Source organism: Fringilla coelebs, assembly GCF_963513975.1.
Source record: "Fringilla coelebs genome assembly, chromosome: 1".
Taxonomy (NCBI): domain Eukaryota; kingdom Metazoa; phylum Chordata; class Aves; order Passeriformes; family Fringillidae; genus Fringilla; species Fringilla coelebs.
This window is the reverse complement of record NC_140028.1, coordinates 65,766,739-65,783,407: the sequence shown is the minus strand read 5'-3', so window position 1 is coordinate 65,783,407 and position 16,669 is coordinate 65,766,739.

The following is a 16,669-nucleotide window of genomic DNA, read 5'->3' as shown; positions in this document are numbered from 1 at the left end:
TGTGTTTGTGTGTTTGCAATGATGATGTCTTGCATGAGTAACCCTGAGCAATTTACTAGCTGATATTCTTCAGTGCTCTGTTACTTTACTTTCATTAATCGTGTGCTTTGGCAGCCATTGCTTGAAGTCCATATTCCGTATTTGTGCAGAAAACTGCAGTTTCTATGCTGAAGATTGTGTCTGAAATAAAAATATTCTGAAAGCCTTATTGTGTGTCTAATGGAATGAGACAGAAACATATTTCCATGATGCCACCCTACAGTTCCTTCCAAGTGCAAGAGACAAATCACAGTGACTGTTTTCCTGGTTAAGAATGCATATTATATTTCTGGGTGAAGTTCTTTACTTGTGTTAAAATACAAATACATTATAAATGCCTTCATTTTAGTTTTACTTGACTTTAGTTTATAGGACTATTAAATCAAGATTTCTAATACTATTTATTTAGTATGTTTAATTTTTAACTTATAATTATTTAAGGTATGTGTATATTAGTACTAATACAAATAAATATCTGCTAATTGATGGTTCTGGGTGGGGTACAGAACTCATGCTGGACGCTGTTTTAGACTTCTCTGTGTATATTTTTTGGTGGCAAAATTCAACTTAAGCATCTCCCACCCCTCTCCACAGCCTTCCAACTACCTCTACTTCTTTCCTTCCCTTTGGGCTGGCTTAGTTTTTTGCAGGACTAAACTCCGAACTGGAAGTAACCTTGGAAGGCTACCCATCTTCTTTCTTTTTCTCAAGATCCTTTAAAAGGCAGAGCAGTGTGCTCATCTGGTTTGCAGTGTAGCCTCCAAATCATTGCTCCAGTGCAACTGAACAAGCATCCTGGGGAAGTGAGCTGACTCAGTTCAGGCAGACCAGGGAAAAGTGCCCATCAAACCATCACTGGATTTTAAGACATGCCATTTGCTTGATGCTTTAGCCTGAAACTCTACACAGACACACTTAAATAATAGTAACGGTGTTTTTTCTGAATTAAACTTTTGCTGAAAACTTTTGCCAGTACAGAAACAACATTTAGGGTTAGATCTAGTTTTTGAAATTTGAAGGTTTTCATGAGTTTGGAGATATTTAATGCCAAAGACTAGGGAAAAGCTTATGTCAGTGCACTTATACTACAGATAAGGGTCATTTGTTTATCTTAGAATTGGGTACAATGAATTTATACTTTCTATATTTGAAAGAGTTTGCTGCTTTACTAGCTGGTTTTGGGCTTGTTGGTTTTGGTTTTTTTTCAAGTACAGTGTATATCAGGTGGATAGAAGTAACACACTGTAACATTTCCCCCGATACTAAAAGATGTTTTCCTGCGGCTGGTCTTTCCCACACCTAAGGGACACTGAGGCAGAAGTTTTACAGCTGCAGAGGGATGGCATCTTCTATGCTCCGGCTGTTCTGCCTAAAGACGTTCCTGCTTTCCTCTGTCACAGCCACCCAGCAGCTGGCAGTGCTACCCCTCTGGTTTTGCTAGTGGAGTAGCTTGCATAACTGCTCCTTAGCCTGAAGCCTGCTAACTCAGCCAAGCCAGTTCAGATCCACAGTTCACACTGCTTAAAATAATCTGGCTCATTTTGCCTTGAGCATTTTAGAGAGCGTTCATGCAAACCCCTCTGTTGGCACAGCTGTGGGGCCGGGTGTGAAAAACAGGGAGAAGTAATGTCACCAAACCACTGTTAAGTTTGCTATTCCCTAAGTCTGAACCACTTTAAACACAAGAGAAGGTGATAGCTTCAAGATATCTTCAAGCTGCAGCTTGGTTGTGTCCAGCAGACTTGCATTCAGGCATGATGCTGAGCATGCAGCAATAAGTAAACACATATGCAAATATTTTTGTTCACACTGATATCTAAACATTTATTCATGGTTTCCTCCTTTCTCAAGACTAGAGCTGGCTTGTGCATTCATTTTGAGGTTGGTTTTATTTACTTCACATTAATTGATTGTTCATTTATTTAAGTAAGTAGAGATCAATGATGATGCGTCAAACCGTTGCTACGCAGGAGACAAAATTTTGGTTTAGACTACAACATCATCTCAAAGTCAACAAATTAGAAACATAAAAGTTGATTAGGAGGTGCTCTCAGCAGCTCGTGAAGCTTAACCTGGCAGCAGACAGCTAATGCTCCATAATCCCAGCTGTGGAAAGGCCTAAGGAGTTTGAAGAGTTCAGTTTGGTAATTTACTAGGAAATCCCTGATCATTCCTCCAGAAGAAAAATTAAGTATATGGATAAGATACATGGCCTGGACACTCAGGAGGAACCCAGATGCTGGACGGGATTGATTAGTTTCATTGACCTCAGTCAGAAGCCTGTTGTTGCAATATCTAAGTGGATTGTCTGCCTTATTTTGTATTACCATGGAAGGATGGCAGCACCAGCGTCACAAGAAGAAGATCCATTATCTTCTGCAAGGTGTATCATCAACAAAATTGCTGTTTAAATTCCCTACCAACAGATGACAATAGCTTTTATGAGTAGAATTAACAGGAGAAGCAGGAGAAGAAATGTAGTTTCTCAGCTTGGAAGAAACATATGACAATTAATTAAACCCACTGGGTTTTGATCTTAAATAAGAGAGGTTAAATAAAATCATTGAGAGGAACCTAGTTCCCTTGCTTTGTAGCATTTCAAAAACCCTGTCCACAGGAGAGGAAAACATCACAGGAAAGAAACCTTGTTATTAAAAAATCCAGGAAGTCTGAAGGTAGTACACTACACCTCTGTAGTACACTGGCAGTGGAGGTATTCTGATTCAAGAAACTACTTCAAAAGCACATCTGTCAAGTCAGACGTGGTATTTTAAAGACTTTTACTGAAGCACAAAAGGCCGACATTAACCAATATAATAATTTCTGCCAGAGAATAGGAATTAAATAGTCATTTCAGTATTTTATTTTATGATCATCATTAAGTGTCTTCTGCAACCAGATTATTAGATATCCCTTAGCTGTCATCTGCATCCACAGAATCACAGAATCAATTAGGTTGGAAAGACCTCTGAGATCATTAAGTTCAATCTTTGGCTGAACACCACCATGTCAACTAGGCCAAGGCAATGAGTTCTGCATCCAGTCTTCCTTAAACATTTTCAGGGGCACTGACTCCACTGCCTCCCTGGGCAGTACATTCTTATCTTAATCATCCTCTTTGTGAAGAAAGGTTAATTGGACACAAAGAGAGCTGCTGGGTTGTTCTTAAAACTTGTCCCATTTCTTGGCCTTGAGGAGAGGCTGAGAAAATGAGTTGGGGGAAGAAAGTCATATTCAGATGGCCTAATTTCCATGTAAATTCCTGTGTCAGATGTTACCTAAAGTTTTAAAGTCAATTAAGAGGGAAGAATTAGACACAGAAGCTAGTGCTCTTATATAGGCCCTGTGACAATGGCTGATGGCTGGTACATAAAGAATAATATCTAAATGCAAGAGTCACTCAGCTACCTTCCTCTTGGACTGGTTTATTAATGGAAGACATGGGAAATGTAGGAATATCAGTGGTGCCACTTTAGCACAGCAAATTCACAGCTTTATTTGTGTTTTTGATTACCAGTCACAGACTGTCATGGTGCTCTGACTGAAAACACAAAGTATCTTCTTAATCTGTGTGTGCTAATAAATTTCCTGTGTTGCAGAACAGGAAAATAATCTTGAATAATTCTGCTCTTGTAATGCATATAATTTCTACTCTAAGTAGCGTCTCAGTCTTTTAGCAATAATTATTGATATTTTTATAGATACAGGTTATAACTGATATTTGAGAGTTATAATTACTTATTGAAAAAAAGAATCCACTGAAATACCTAGCCATAAGTACATTTCCATGTGGAGTGGATGCAATTGCCATAATTCTAGTTAAGTTAGAAGTTGCCTACATACTGGTCTATTTAATGGGTTTTACATCTAAGAATAAACAAAAAGAAAAGCTTAATGTTCTGTCTCTAGATTTTCTGCTTTTTATTTCAAATTTCACTTTATAGCTCCATTGTGGCAGAAAAGGGATGCTTTTATGCCCATGCTATAAGCGTATTCTGAAGCCCCAGGCCTTGCCCAGTAGAACTAGTTCTGATGCTTCAATTATTTAAAAGCAAATCTAGCACTGGCAGAGGAGGGGGAAAACACTTTTCGTGAAGTTTGACCCCAAATATGCATCTATCAGTCTGGAAGAGTTTTAGGGATAAGCAAGACCCACTCTTTACCATGGAGCTGCAGTTGTGCATGTCACTTACAGGATGTGTTCTTGGCTAGAATAGTTCTGTAGGTTATGGGACTATCAAAAGAATGGTGGCCCTTGGCTTCTGGGGCACCTGCTGAACACACATTACTGTAGACTGTGTTTAGATCATATTTAATTAGGAAATAATAGAATATGCTGGGTTGAATGGTACCCATCAAGATCATCAAGTCCCACTCCTGCCCCTACACCGGACACCCTAAGAATCCCACCATGTGTGGTTCTTGCATGGCAAAGATTTTCCCTACATGAAGTACTGGAAAATATAAAAGCTGATGTTTTTCATCCTTGTGTATATGCTCCATCAAAAGGAACAGCATAAACAGGAGTCTGGATGGGATTAAAAGGAGAAGCAGGGAGTAACTGGCAGTGCTATGCAGAAGTAGCATAGCAGAGACTATGGGAAGAGAGAAGATGAACAGGAGGGAGGAGCCCCATATGAGTAGCCCTCAAAAAGGAGAAAAGAGATCAACAGACTGGGGCGAGGGAAACATGCAATGATAGAAGGGCCAGAAAACTGCTAATGGAAAAATGAGAACAGAGAAGAAAAAGAGATGGCACATTTTGTGATTTAATGTAAGGCCTAATGTGCCAGGTACTCAGAAGAATTTTTAATCTAAATAAGGCAACTGAGTCATCTTCTTAACCTGAATTCTCTAAGCGTTCCCTTATATCCAGATGAATGTATGTGTCATCTCATAATGTGATTATGACAGAAGATGCAAGCAAAGCAGGTTTGAACCCAATATCTGTAGCATATAGGGGCAGCTCTTAGGAAAGTTGGGAACAGATGGAAAGTCAGTGAAAATACCTAACTTTTAAAGCAGAATACTTGAGAAAGCTGCTTTTTTGTTTGAAATGCCACTTAAAGATCAGCGCACGCACACACACAAACACACACACACACGCACACACACAGAGCCCCTTTCACTTTCCAACTCAAAGAGAGAGAATTGATAGTTTAGTCCTTATGGGTTTAGTCACATTTCAGCTCAAGCAGCTATGCAGATCTAGATCCTGTAATAATTTTTTAGCCATAAAGGATACTTTGCCTACTCACCTACTAAGCAGCCAGCTGCAGCACAGATATTATTCAGCCAATTTTTCTGCAGAGAAAAAAAATCATAAATTCCTGCCAATGAGCAAAAATAAGTTAAGGTAACATCCATTCACTTGTGTTCATTTAATGTGGCTTTATAAGACACTGTACAATATTGCAGCTTGTTGCTCCTCAGTAACGTTTCATATCTCATTTATGTTGCAGGGGTGAATTTGATTTCTCTATCTGCTACCCTCCCCCTGCACCCATGTGTTATATTTAACTGCATTGCTTTGGCCAAAATTATCAAAGTAATTTCTGTAATACGGTCCTTAATGGCACTCTCAGATATAAGGTGAGATTGTTTCTAAAAAATACTTTTATATTACTTGAAGAAGAAAATGTTATAGAAACTGAAATTTTGACTATGTTCCCTACAGGTTTCCTTATTTTAAAGCAGACATGTTGCACTGTTTGCTTTTCATGCAAAAAATACTGTGAGAAGTATAGGCACAGATTAGTTCAAATCATTTTATTCATCAGCTATGTGTGGAAACACAGGATACTGAGAGAGCCATCAGCAGGCTAAGAGATTATTTAAAGTGATCCTGCCAAATTCTCAAGTGCCACTTCAGTATGTTAGTGGATTAGTGTTTAATCATTACTTTAAAATGTGTTGCAGATTCCAAAGTGGTCTGCTTTACAAGGGGAGAATTTTGGAAAACTGAAAATGGAAAGGCTAGATAAGAACGCTGCTTAGATGCTGTACAGGTTGTAGCTCAATTCAGAATCTGAAATGAGAGCTGCTTCCCTCCCTTCTGTGACCAGTAATGTTTGTGTGCCTGTGTGATGTAACAATATGGAGTGAACTATAATGTCTGGAAAGCTAAAGTAACAAATTAATGGCTATTGTGATTCGAAAGTCTGTTGATCTTTCTCCCTGCCCAAGATGGGGACGGCCATGTGAGCTATTATCAATGTAACATTTACTGGAAGAAAGCAATGCTAGGGGAAGTTAAAATTAGAGCCGTCTTCAGTTTTTGCAACATTAAAATATAGATGATGAATCACAGTCAGTGTAGATAAACCACTTACCTTCATAATGCTGATGTAGGATGGGAGCAAAAGCTCTCCATTCAAATATCCTGTTGGATGCCTGTATCCTACCTGACAGGCAGTAATCAGGGCAAAGCACTGCTGAAATTAATTCCTATAATACTGAGGGGTTTAATGAAAATCCTGATGACAAATTGTCTTTGTTGTTCTGTTCACCGTTTTCTCTCTTGTATCCTAGGTTAATTACAGGGCAATTTAAGAAAAGCTTTTTGAGCATATTATACATGTAGAAGGAAAAGTAAAATGCTGTCAGTTTCTGGAACATGCCCAGACTCTCTCAAACACATATGAATTTCATTCCAATAGTATTTTAATCTGAGGGTTCATCGTTTATATTTTTACCTGTCAAACAGTCATTTAGCTTCTCTTAGCATAACAGGTGGGAGCAAAAAACCAGTATTCTCCCTCTTGCTTGTCTTTTGCAAATAAAATGAAAGAAGCAGTAATTGCACATCTCACAACCCCATTTAGGACTAAAAACCACAATTACAGAATGTTTAAATTAGGCACTGCTGTGAGTTGCAAAGCAGGCAAGACAAGGTTGCTGAAAAGTGAAACAGATGTTGATAGGCAGCAAGCAAAATTCATGGAATGCTGAGTTGGGAGGGTTCTTTGAAATTTTATTTTCCAGCCATATTGTCAGACTTATTCATGGTTCATTATTTACCAATTAGTATTTAATATTATAAATAATCTAAATTATTTATAGTCAATAAGCATTAAGCATCTCTACTCCATTACTTTTCATTTCACCTTAGTGAATGAACACAATTTTAAGTGACTATGGCTCCTTATAAAAGTTCAGTTTAATCTAAATTGACTTTGATAGAGAAAAAAGTTTCATTTAATTTTTTTTTTATACTTTAAAGAGGGCTACTCAGGAGCAGGGCATTGTTGGTCATGTAGGCAGGGAATTAGGGAAGTCAGAACTCAGCTGGATTTGAAATTGGTGAGGAATGGAAATGGCAACAAGTAGAATTTCTAGAAGTAGAATCAAAAGGAATCTAAGGAAGATGAGGGGCTATGAAGCAAGGCAGCAGACTTGAAGCACACAGAAAAGGCTGAGCAACTCAGCATCTTCTCCTTGGTCTTTCATTCTGTCCCATACCTCCCAGGCAGAATCTGAGAATATTGCATTAGTGACCAAGTAAGCAAACTGGACACACACAAAAGTCCATGGGACAAGAGAGAACGTATCCAAGGACATGGAGAGAAGGAGCTAAGGCCATAGCAAGGACTGCTTTGTATCTTCTTGAAAAAGTCCCTAGGAATCAGGAGAGGATCCTGAAGGCTGGCGCGTGTTACATGCACATGGGCATGAAGGCAGATCTGGGGAACTGTTTGCTGATAGAGCTCCCTTCAGTTTCCACAAGGACTTTGGAGGAAACCCTTGTGAAAACCATGCACAGTCACAATGAGGACAAGAAGGCGATTGGGAACAGCATGGATTCACAAACCGCAAATTGTGGCTGAATACTCTGAGTGCTTGCTCTGAGGAGATGGCTGGCTTGATGGATGAAAGAAGAGGTTATTTATCTTGGCTTCTGCAAGGCCTGTTACATCGTATTCCTACAGCCAAATTGGTGAGACATTGACTTGAGCAGTGGACTACAAGGTGAATGCACTATTGGCCATATCACGAGGCCCCAAGAGTTGTGATCAGCTGTAAAAAGTCCACCTGATGAGTGATTTCTAACATCTTTCAGGAACCAACTCTAGTGTGGACATTCATTCATGCCTTCACTGCAGATGTATCCAGCGGGATGAAATAAAGCCCTCAGCAAGTTCACAGATGATGCCTGATTAGGGGAGCAATTAATGTGCAGGGCTATCATTCAGAGCATTCTCAGCAAGCTGGAGTATAAATCTGGCAGAAAGCTTTTTAAGTTCAGCACAGGCCAATGCAAATTCCTGATTATGAAGCAGAACAGGCTGGGCACCAACTGGCTCCAGAGCAGCGCTGCATAAAAAGTCCTGGGTGTCCCAGTAGACAAAAAAACTCCAATGTAAGTCAGCAGTGCATCCTGAAGGTCAGCACCACCCTAGGCTTCACTAGCAAGAGAGCAGCCAGCAAGATGAGGAAAGTGATTCTTTGCCCTCTCTTTGGCACTAGTAAGACTGCCTGGAGGACTGTGTTGTGTTTTGGATTCCCCTGTACCAGCTGGACATTGACAGAGGGGAATGAGTCCCTTGGAGCGCCAGGCAGCCAGAGCACACAACATACATGGGTAAGCTGACAGAAAAAGGGCTCTTCTGGCTGAAGGTGAGAATAAGGGGGGAACCTGATTGTTTTCACCTACCCACTGGCAATGTACAGATGAGATGAAGTCAAACACTTCGAGGTAGTGCAATACAACAGGACTAGAGGCAGCAGCCCCAAGCCACAACATAGGAAATTTTGTCTAAATATCAGAAAAATCTTTCCTTTCCTGGGTATGTAGGGGTGTGTATATATGTGTATGAAGTACTGGCACAGGTATCAAGAGACTCTGTGGCATTTCCATTCTTGGAGATCAGACAAAGCTCTCTGTGCAGGCTCCTGAGCAACCTTTGAACTTAGAGGTAACTTCAAAGCTAATCATGTTTGGGTAGGCCCAGATGAGCCCCAAAGACATCTTCCAACCTGCTTCTTCCAATAGAATTTGGTTTTGCTTACTTGAATGGCTGCTTTAATGATTCAAACAATATTCCTAGGATACTTTGTATTTTGAAGAAAAAGAACAGTGAAAATACAGATCATCATTATTACAAAAATGTATGTCATTACTGCTAAGAAATATTGTAGGAGTGATCATGTACACCAGGAAGCCAGGATAGATTGTGGATTTTTATTAAACAGAACAAAAAAAATGTCAGTTATCCCAACCTACTAATTGTTCCTCACACAGATACCATCCCTTACCATTAATTATCTTAATTATCTCTTAATTATCTCTTAATTATCTTAATAGATCCTTGTTTATATGTTTTTACTTCAGGTGAGTCCCTTGAGGCTTAGAAGATAAGGTGTATTTTCTTTGTGACCTTATAATCTCTCTTCCATTTCATTTTCCCAAGAATTCATAATATTATTTTTACAGTAGGCTGGTGTTTTTGTAGAATGGTACATGGTTTCACCAGTTGCAGTATTTCAGATTTGTAGCAGCTCACTTACAGCTCATCACTGGGTATGTATAGTTAGGATTCTTTGGGTTTTTTTGTTCCAGACTGAGTATTTATCAGCATTATTCTTGGTCCACACTTTTATCACCAATCACAAAGAACTGAGATTAGTCTGCAATTTTTCAGATCTTTGGCTTTTACTGCATTAAATAATCCAGTATGATTTAATCTCGCCTCACTATTCAGCCTTAACCAAATTACTGAGGACTATGCTGAACAGTGCATTTCCCTACACTAGAACTCTCTCTGAATTGTGAAGAGTGACCATTTGATTTTCTGCTCTGTGTTTCCTACTGTCTAACCAGTAAGGAGGTTTAGCCCTGTAAAGAAAGTTTCAGTCTGGGAATCTCCAAAGTCTATTCCATAGTGTTCTTTACACCTATATAAAGAATTCTTTTCACTTTGCTGAGGTAGAGTCTGATCTTATTTGGGTTCTACTTTCATATCCAAGTAACTTATCAGCCCTACAGACATTCTGGCAGACTTCCTGTTTTGGAAGTGCTTTAAAAATATTTTATTATTAGTTTTATGCCTTTGGAAACTTGCTCTTCAAAGTAATTTTTTTGGCTAGACTTACTAAATCTAACTTTCCAGAGTTGATATTCTTTTATATTTTTTCTGGTTGGGAAACTTCAACTTTCAGAAGAGCTTCTAATAATCACCATTACTGTGCTGTGTATTGAAATGGTGTAGAAAAAATGAGAACTCTGGGGAGTTTCTCCTTCCTCATTTTCTGCTTTTCCCTCCAAAATGATCTGACATTACCTGAAAGAGGACTTCAATTAGATATAAGGAAAAAATACTGTCAGGGTGGTGAGGCACTGGAACAGGTTGCCCAGAGAAGCTGTGGATGCCCTATCCATGGCTGTGTTTATTAAGTTGGATCATGCTCCTTGCAACCTGGCTTAGTGAAAGGTGGCCCAGCCCACAGCAGGAGGTTCAGAACCAGATGGTCTTTAAGGCCCTTCCAACCCATTCTATGATTCTATGATTTTATGTCATTAAAATTATTATTTTCTTACTGTTCTTTTTCTGAATTGCTTTCTCTCTATTTAATGCCTCCTCAGAAAAGGCACTAAAAGACGCAGGGAATACTCATAAAACTCAAGAGATGGGAAAAAAGAAAAAGAAAACATTTGCAAAAATTAATAGAAAAAGGATCAGAATGAAGAAAGAATGAGTTGGGAAAACTTACACAGATAAATACAAAAGTGATCATACCAAAATAATCCCTTCTGAAATGCTAACAATTTCAAGTGCAGCTTGCTTTACAGTTCAGTGAGTCCTAGAAATATTCTGAAACTATAAAATTGTGCTTTCTGAAAATTGTACCCACAAATAGAGAGAAGAGTATACATGGATATATGCATGTTCTGCCTCAGAAGTGAGAAAGACTGAGACAGCAAGGTTTCCACCTGCTTTGCTGGGATTTGAATAGTGAGCAGAACCCCCAAACTAGAGGCAAATCTCATCCTTGAGCACCTGGGATGCCTCATCAGCAGATTCCAAGCAGTGGGATCTGTCTCCTGCAAACAGGTGTGTACAGATGGGATTCCTGGCTATATTCTGGCAACGACCCATCACTGCACGCTTGCAGAAGAAGCCAAGGATGGTACCAGATTATGTCAGTGCCTGTGTAGGACTAAGTCCTGCGAGCTTTTCCTCATGAGCCACTCCAGGAGAGTTGCTGATTTCTCCCTGAGGCAGCTGCTCTGCACAAAAATACTGGGTCTGTTTAGAGTTGTAACTCTAAGGGCATTCCAGCAATGTATTGGCAACTTTAATGTTTCTCCAGATTTGCAAGGAGAAGATACCTTACCTTTTGGAACTAAGCAATTATCAAACTTTAGAAATGCATCTACCACCCCTTAAAGAGGAGTAATACAAAAATAAATATAATTCTACATATAAATGACATACATATCAATTCTTATTCTAGAGTTCTGCTGGATTCTGAGTTCTTATTTGAAAAGCCAAGTTGCAGCTGCAGTTGTAAGCATTTTTTTTTAACTAGGCTTAACAATGAGACTTTTAATTTATACTTCTGAGGACAGATCTAGGTCCTCCAAATGATTGAAATCAAGGTAATGACAGCATTGATTGGTTCTGTCTTGCACTTCTTGAGAACCCACAGCACAGGATAAGGGAATAAGCAGCTGGGAGCCATCAGCACCTGGGCTGCAATCACCCCATAAACCACGTGTTTTGTTGCATGCAACAGCTTTGAGTTTGTTTCCCAATTGAGTTCAAGATGTAAAATTTAACCTAGAAAGCCTCCTGGGGTTTGAGCTGTAGCAATTTGAAGGCCTCTGCAAGGTTAGTAACTTTTCTGTACTGAGCACTGGAGAAACCCTTATTTCAGGCACAGACGACCCCTACCCTGAAGCACTCATTATCTCTGAGGTGTTTTACACATCAGTAAAGGCCTTCATGTATCCTGAATAAAAGCTCTCTGATCATTCCCTCTTTCTGATTTCCTTGTCTCCTCATCAATGAATGCTTGCGGGTGTAGTGCTCTCCTTTACCCCTATAAGGGAGACAATTCCTTCGGGAGCCAGAGCAAGGTGGTTCACAGGCAGGAAAGGAAAGGCTCAGAGTAAGAAGACAGATACAAAGACCCGACTAAGTTTTAGAATAGTTACCTATTCTCAATCTAGAGAGACTGGCAATATATGAAAAATAAGAAGATTGCAACAGTGAAGAAAAGAAACATTAAAAGAAACCTCATCACAGTTGGATGACACAGAAAAGTGACTGAAGCAAGAAGAACACTATACCAGGAGACACAATGCAGTACACAGCAAAACAACGTGATGGAAATTAGAAAAGAAAATGAAAAAAAATGTTCAAGAGACAAATTTAGGTTTTGTGGGTTTTTTAAAAAAAAGTTCAGTGGAAAATGTACACATAGAATGGTACGTATAGAAACCATTTTTCTCCCATAATGCTGTAATGCTATAGAATATAAATGGGCTGTGCTAATAGTAGCTCTGTGAGGTAGGACAGGACTATTATTTTATGTTCTTGGAGCTAAGCACTGAAAAAGTGAATCTCAAGAGGGCACAGTGGAAATTTGCTGGTGTAGAATGGGTCTGATTTTGCTAGGCATCACTGAATTATTTCCTCCTTAGAAAAGTTCCATATATTAAAAAATATAATGGAATTAAAATATTGGGTTTGATATAAAAAGTCATTATGGTGTAGCAATGTATGATTTTATGTTGAACAGAATTATTTTTCTAACTTTTTTTCCTGTTGTTGCTACTCTACTGGGCAACAACAGTATTTTCAAATGCCCTGATCCACTATAATCTGTCAGAAAAGCTTCAGCAAATATACCTCCATAAGGAGGTCACTTCAGCTTTAAACACTAATATTTCCTGAAATTTGAGGGTTATCACCAATATTGATGCAACACATGGTCCAATGGTCCTGTAAAAGGAAAAACTGCCAATCCACATTACAAAGCTGTTTCTGATTTTACATCTATCATTTACGCTACAGCTCTCCACAGTAGTTTCCTGATCAAGCTAGTCATGCTCTACCCTGACACACTGATAACTCTTACATTGCACCAGCATATTGAAATATCTCACAGCAGCTTTTTACATCAAGAATTCACTGCAATTTCACTTTCATAAGGAACTTGAAGAGCACAATACAGACAGCATGTTAAAAATATTCTTAATCATTAGAGATGAGCTATTTGCTTTTTTGAGCATAATTTTATCCTGATGACTCTGGAGATGGAATTAAGATTGACACAAGGTGGATTTCATACGAGGGTCAAGGCCCCTGACTCTCAGAAGCATCACAAAACCAGTGGACATAAGTTTTGCTGAATCTTCTGAGAATGCAGAAGAAGCACTGAGTTTTCAGCTTTCAGCAGCAAACTGTGAGCACAAGCAAAGCAGTAATTGTCTAAGGTGGCAGGCTCCTGGAAAGACAAAGTGCACATCCCTTAACATCTGTCCAGCCTAATTTTGTCCATATTAGGACAGGGAAAAACAGGTTGTATGAAAGCACTGCTGCCCCTAAAGTAGGAGTGGAAACTACTGGTAGAATGCCCAGTGCCAGCAGCTGTGATAGCTGACTGCTATCAGCCCCTGGAGACAGCCAGATTAACAACATGAATCCTCTAGATCTCTCCATTGCAATTCCCCACTTCTCTGTGGCACGCAGAGGTGGCCCTGTCCCATCTGTTATTTTAGGAGGATTGACTGTCAGTTTTGTCTGAGCTGTTGAAAATTCTTGTGCTGGCTCTAGAATAAAAGGCATTTCAAATGTTTATAGTGAGGAATATTTTAAATGAGGAATAATGATGGCATTACTTATATTTAGAAATTCAGGGAGCATCCTTGGTCTCAATGTAGTGTGTAGCATGCTACTCATTCCAAAATGCAGATGACTTTATCAGTGTTTGATTCTCCATCTCTGACTATCTCAGTTTCTTCTTTTTCTATTTAAAGTTCTTTGTAAATTCAGCAGTGTAATATTAAAACAAATTTTCGTGATGGATGGATGGATGGATGGATGGATGGATGGATGGATGGATGGATGGATGGATGGATGGATGGATGGATGATCTGCCATAACTGTCTGCTTTTGAGATTTGAATCACAAAGATTCAGGTTTGACTTTCAAACTTCCCTGTGTTTGGAAGATTTTGGTAATTTCCATACCTTCTACCAACGGAATTTCCAGACATTACCAATTTGGTAACTAAAGTAGAAAATGTATGTGGAACTTCCCAAGTCTCTTACACAACTGTCTGATTGATTTTTGTGCCCTGGAGCTTTGTTCCTTCACACTGACCCTCAGACCTCAAGAGATGGAAGAACCATTCCTTTAGATTTCCAGTTTTTCTCTTGGTCCATTCTGGGCTTGTGCTATCCTGTCGTGTTGCAGCTAGTGTTTTTCATAGTGGCAGAATTTTTGAAAGTAACTGCTTCTCTAGTTTCACAAATCAAGATAACTTTTTACTTAATTAATTACTTTTTATAATTGTTCATAATTGTCACGGTGAACATAGTACCACATATTATAAAACCCCTTTTTTCATCTCTATTAAGTCAAGGATTGTATTATGAGGCTCATGAGGATCAGTTTTCTCACTCCTTATTTCATTCTCCTTATGGCTTCTTCCTCTCTGGTATACTACTGCCCTAGGAGAGAGGAGAAACTTTCTGTGAGTTTTGCTCAGGGTCAGTCCAGGGCTGCACTTTAGCCAGTTCACAGGCTTCCTTGTTCTTCCTGTTTCTGGCATAATTCTGGTTATTTGCAGGTTTTTTTCCCAGATGCAACTTATTCCAAGAGTAAGCAAGCTCTGATGTTTGTAAGCACAGATCCTTGCCCTTCTTTGTGAAAACCCTTTAAGCACTGTGGCTGGAGGCTTACTTCAGCTTTTTAGCTGGACAGTAGTACCCATTATTTCAGTTGTCATTACTGTCAAGGAGCTTGATTAGTTTTTATATAGTCCCCAGTGAAGACTGGATACTTGCTGTTTCAAAGAACTATTAGGAAGCCACTCCAAAAAAGAGTACTTCTTTGAGATTTTAAAGAAGAAAATGGTAGGTGATTTTAAATTATTTTTAGGTCTGAGATTAGTAGTGTATAAATGTTATTTGGACTTTATGCAATAAAACAGTAATTTCTTCTTTGTACCAGACAACTAGCAACTCCCCTTACACCTGCTGGTATACTTAGTCACTTTTTTGCAAATCAGCTCGAGCAAACTTCCCAAGGGCAGATTTGATGAAATGGCACACTCCCATGCATGTGAAAAATGACCTGCTACCTTCCCTGTAATAACCAGACACAGTGAGAGGCTGTTTGAAAACCCAGGGCTCACCCAGAACTGTGGAGTGTTGCTTTGCCAGCATGCAGGAGAAGAATTAGTTCATGGCTGTTAGAGATAATCCTTTCCCTGCTAGTAAAGTCATCCCAAGCCAGTGACCCTTTAAAAATAGGAAGGAATACTTGCCAGCTCTGGTCTTCTATGACCCTGCTGGAAGAGAAATTCATGTCTCAAGACACCCTCTGCACCCTTCTTTGTTTTCTACTGATAATCTACTGGCTTCACTCTGTTTCATCTTGTCTCTCCACTTCACCAGGCTGGTGGTGAGACACTGCAAAATTATGTTAAGCAAGACCCAAGGGCAGACATCCAAGTGCAAGACTGAGAGGAAAATAAAGCAATGAGAAATTCACTTCGAGTACGCTTAACCATTACTCCACTTCCGAGTATCCCATGAGGGACTTCTTTTGCACTGCTCTGCAGTGAGAGCAGAAGATGGTAGATTCATAGCCAGTTTCCTTCCCAGGCAATGAGCTCACTTCTGCATGGCTTCCATCCCTATATGCCCTGTATTCCTTTGGGACTCTGCTTCTGGATGCACAGGAAAATACTGATCGTGTCCTGTCTTGAGGGACACCTCAGACGCTTAAAAGGTTATTGCCATGTGAGCCAGGCAGGGAATTGTTAGTGAAATACTGCCGATTTTGCCTCCTGAGATTAGAAGTGATGTCCACCAAGAATGCACACTCTCCTTTTGTCCTTTGGCAGTCTGCTGACAAGCTGCCCCTGCCCATGAGGTCCTTTAATTCTCATCATGCTCCACTGAGGTTATTTATACAATCATCATATCTCTATTATGAGATATCAGCTGTGTGTGTGTGTGTTCTGCAAGGTTCATGATCACTGTTACCTTAGTGACATTCTAGACACCTCACACTTTAATAACATGGATATCTGATGCTGTCAAATTCATATGGTATGAGTGTTAATGCAACTTCTACCCAGTGTTTCAGATAGTGTCCTTTTGGAAGATCAGCTCCTCTCTGCTTTGCTGTAAGTCTCAGTAGAAAGTGCATTTTCTTCTCATCTAACTGCATGAGAATTCCAGGCAAAGAATATCACTTATATAGAGCTATACTACAACTCCATTTAAAAAAAAAATCTTGGTTTTATCTTATCTTGGATGTACAGTGCTCCTGGTTCCCTGCAGATACAGTTTCCCTTGATACAGAAACCCAGACACTGATTTTGAAGATAGAGTTGATTTTGGACTTTATTGAGGCAATAGACCTTGGTTTTGGCTGCCTTCAGAGGGCAG